This window comes from Miniopterus schreibersii (genome assembly GCF_964146895.1).
Source record: "Miniopterus schreibersii genome assembly, chromosome: X".
Classification (NCBI taxonomy): Eukaryota; Metazoa; Chordata; class Mammalia; order Chiroptera; family Miniopteridae; genus Miniopterus; species Miniopterus schreibersii.
Window position 1 is genome coordinate 9,748,840 of NC_138104.1, and position 4,540 is coordinate 9,753,379.

At 39.5% G+C, this 4,540-nt stretch overlaps 1 pseudogene across 1 annotated transcript; it reads left to right on the forward strand.

The window, feature by feature from the left end:
- Window positions 1–3,351: 3,351 nt before the first annotated feature.
- LOC308551449 (olfactory receptor 11L1-like) lies at window positions 3,352–4,228 on the forward strand (annotated as a pseudogene). The gene has a single exon. The product of its transcript is annotated as an olfactory receptor 11L1-like (transcript).
- Window positions 4,229–4,540: the final 312 nt, after the last annotated feature.

Genomic DNA, 4,540 nt, shown 5'->3' on the forward strand with positions numbered 1-4,540 from the left:
AAAGGATATATGTTTAATTAGATTTTCTGGGTAATTGAAGGTTAAGAACTAAACTGTTTTCCATTGTGTTTTCTAAAAAAAAAAAAAAAAAAAAAAAAATCTACTAAAATACCAGAGTTCACTGTCCTAAATCAGTAAATCAAATACAATGATATACATACTTGAATCACTCAGTATTTATAGAGGAACTTTCAGAGCCTCTGGTCATTACTTTGAGCATTAACTCTGATTGGCCACGACTACAAATGAAAATGGAGAAGAGAGACAGAATATGAATTGATGTATTTGGAGCCCAAGATATCTCCTGAACATTGTTTTCTGACTGAGCTCATTCCATTATCTGTCTTTTTCACACAAAAGCAAAATGAGACAAAATAGTTTTGTAAAAAAAAAAAGTTAAAATTAAAAATTAAAAAAAATTCAGATAATTGAAAGCTCTGGGTAGTTGGATTGCCATTAATAACTGTTTTGCAGAGACTCACATTGAAGAGAGTCTAACAGTCCCCATGGAATCATGCTTTCCTGTGTTTCATATGCAGAGGATGCTCTTGACATGTGGTTGCTAACACGGCTTTGAGCAAATTCTACAAGGTGAACAAAGGTTACAGTGACCCATTCATTCTTTCCTGATCTCTTTTAAGACAAAGGGCAAGAATTTGTCAGACTTTTCTTTAAGAACTTGTTATATTGCCACAGTGAGAGCTCTGTCTCTCAGTACTGGGTTCTGTCTGTTACCAAATTACTGACCCATATGAAGATTGAAAATGCCATCCCAGCAATGGATCATAAACCACTAGATCTAATAGGGAAAAAGGAAGGAAGGAGGGAGGGAGGGAGGGAGGGAGGGAGGGAGGGAGGGAGGGAGGGAGGGAGGGAGGGAGGGGGAAATTCTCCCAAGACTCACCCCCCAAACTAAATTACTTATTTGGTATCCCCATCTCAGGAAATGACATGAATTTGTCCATGGAATTTCTTAAGCCAAAATCCTGGGATTCATCCTTAATTCCTTCCTGTTCTTCATGCCCTCTTCTAATGCAATTCATCTTTCATCTGCAATCCATGTCATTTCATTAAACTTTTCATTAAAGTATAATATGTATACAGAAAAGGGCAAAAAAATACATCAATTCCACTATGTCAAAAAAACTAAAATTAATCTGCCATACTCCAGCCCAGCTTGATCCTAGTCCCCAGTCACCATCTCTACCTGAATGACTGTATCAGCATCCTCACCTGTTTTCTTACTTTCCCTTTCAGCCCCTTACAAGCCATTCTCCATATAGAAGCCTGGGTGATCTTTTCAAATTGTAAATCAGATCATGCCTTCTACAAACTCACCTCCTATCACACTTTCCCTCACTTGACTCACTTGTTGCCCTCCAGCCACAGCTGTCATTATTGTTTGCTTTAATTTTTCCAGTATTAAGGTATGTGTCTAACTCAGGATCTTTCACATGCTGCCTCTCTACCTGTAATACTTACCCTGTGATTGTTCTCATAGGTAGCTACTACATATATATCTGATCTTAGCTTAAATATGATGAAAGAGAGATCTTCTTGATCATCTCACCAAAACTAAATCACCTCTCCAGGCATATTATTCTTTGTATTAGAACCCTATATTACTCCCTAATAGCATTTATCACAATAGTAATTTTATAGTTATTTTTAAGATTACCTCCACTACTAAGACGTAAGCTCTGGAAATATTGAGACCATGACTTTCTTGGTCATGATTTTATTTCCAATGCCTACCTAGTCCAATATATGACACATAGTAGGTGTCCAAATATATGTGGTGAGTGAATAAATAAGTGAAAGAGAGGATGGGAGAGGATTTAGGAAGACTGGTGTGCTTTTGAATTTGGAGGCACAAATGAGAATGCCAGTAAGCCAAAAGGGAAAATCAAGTATATTCCATTATTAATTAATGAGACTTGGGATTGAATAATAAAAATCTAATGATGTTAATGTCAGTTTTGAATGCTGGCTGGCAGTCTCTGAAGACAAGGAGAAATGGTAATAGGATACTGCAGTTTAATCCTCCAATTAGGAAGCAGCTGTCACTCCCAGAGACAACTCTAGTTGCTGATTGATTTTCCTTATACACTGTAATTATATTCAGTACTACCTTAGGCACCCTAAATGTCTGGGACATTGCCATAATGGGTAGACTTTCCTTTACACAAACTAAGTGTATTAACAACCTAGATTGGTACAAAGGGTAAATTATGAAGAAATTCTTTTATGTCACAGAAGCATTCTTAATCAGATTCCTTTAAATAGAAAGTTTCCTGAGTAGATTTAAAATATAATTTTGTTTTTTAAAGGAATATGGTTTAACTGTAACCTTTTAGGGACATGTTGTCATTACCGAAAGCAAAATAGCAAAGGCAGCTTTGCTTTATTCCCTGGACACAAACTGAGCCTTCAGCCTGGAACACCAACTGATCCAAACCCCTAACTCTGGCTTCACACTTATCCCTAATTTAGGCCACAACACAGACTGATTTTTAATCCTATCACAGCCCAGGCACTAAGACTGGACAGCCTTTTTCACAAATATGGATCTTTGAGCTTAGGAGGGCGGGTTGTGGGAAAAGGGGAGCTGCATTCATGACTCACTGCTAACCCATCCCTGCTGCTGGGGGGAAAAAATAACTCTAAATGCACATCCTACTGCTTGTGAGTCAGGATTGTCATTTTCATTTATGAATGATGGAACATTATTTTTCTCTAGCATTTCAAGTGAATAACTTTACATACATTTCCCCCCAATTTCCATAGGAATTTGATGCCATGGAAGCAATCCACGGCATGTCCACAGAGCCTGGCAGAAACTCTTATTTTTCTTACAGGTACTTCAAGATCAATAGCCCTGAATTCCCCTCCTCCCTCCAATTATGTTCCTAGTGAAACCCACCCTAATTTAGGGGTTCAGGGAGAGATATGGTGGTCTGAATTCTGAAGTTATTTTGAGATTTGGACTCAGATTTCTATTGAGTCTTAAAAGCTGAGTTTCAGAAGTTCAGAGAAGCTTCCTAGCTATGTCCCCATTGAGGTATTTACCTCCCACTGTGATACTCCCAAAGGTAGATTCATCACCAGTTATGTCAAAGGAAAAAATGGAAAAGAGCAGAGGCATAGTTTCTGATTCCGCTATGACTATTACGTAAATACACCTAGTCAAACAAAACAAAAAAATTGTTCCAGAAGAGAAAAGACAGTGCCTTTGAATTTTGTACTGTATTATATTTCTAGTGCTATGGATCACCTCCTGTAGCATGCCTCTTTTTCCAATTGGCTATATTTCTCTCTTTTTCTCAGGTCTAATGAGTGACTCTCACAAATATGGGTAATATGACCATGATCAAAGAATTCTTCCTCCTGAGATTTGGGAGTCTCTGTGGGTTACAGTTTTCTCCTTTTGGGATATTTCTGGGAATCTATGTAGTGACTTTGCTGGGGAATATGCCCCTTAAAATCATTTCCCTTAATCACAAACTCCAAAGCCCCCTCTACTTCTTTCTGTTCAATTTATCCTTTCTTGAGATCTGGTATCCTAATTCCATTGCCCCTGAGATGCTCAAGACTCTTCTCTCAGGTTCTGAAGTGATTTCTTTTGCAAGTTGTAGGGCCCAGTTTTACTTCTTCAGTTCCATGGCAGCAGTTGAGTGCTTTCTGTTGGCAGCCATGTCTTATGACCACTGCCTTGTTATCTGCAGCCCCCTCTGGTACCCATCCCCTATGAACCTCCACACATGTATCCTGCTTGCAGGTGAGTCTTGGCTGGGTGGGTTTCTAACCCTGTGGTCACTGTCACCATGACTTCACTGCCAGTATGTGTATTCTATGAGACTGACCACTTTCTCTGTGACCTGATTCCCATGCTGAAGCTGGGCTATTCTGATCCTGAGACAGAGAAAACTACCTCCTCCTAGTCTCCTTTGTCACCATAGTGTCCTTTCTGTTCACTGTAGCCTGCAATATCCACATTATTGCTACTGTCATCAGATTTCTGTCAGCTGTAGATAAGCAATGGTCCTCCTTTATTTACTACCCCCACCTCATAGTGGTCACTCTGTAATATGCAACAATGGGAACAATATATGCCATTCCTACAGCAATCCAGGCTGCTGCCTTTAACAAAATCTTCTACCTACATGACACCATGTTCACTCTCATGATCAACCCCATCATGTACAACCTGAGAAACAAAGATGTGTAAAAGTCAGCAAGGGGGCTCATGAGTCTTTAAGCATATGCCACGGGTACCTAATAGCCCTTACCATCCCCAGGGAGACCCTTTTCTCAAAGCAGCCTGGGATTCTGTGAAGGAAGACAGGCATTAGGCTGAATACTGGGTAGTTCAGACCACTGCTACTCATTCCTTCAAAGGAAATGGCCAGCAGAGCAGGGACACTTCCTCAGGTCCTTCATTCTAATGCCCTTGAGACCTCCAGGTTAATCCAAACTTAAGGAAAATTGTTTGCCAGACAAACATGACTCTGTCAGGCTATACTATCATATATAGATGACT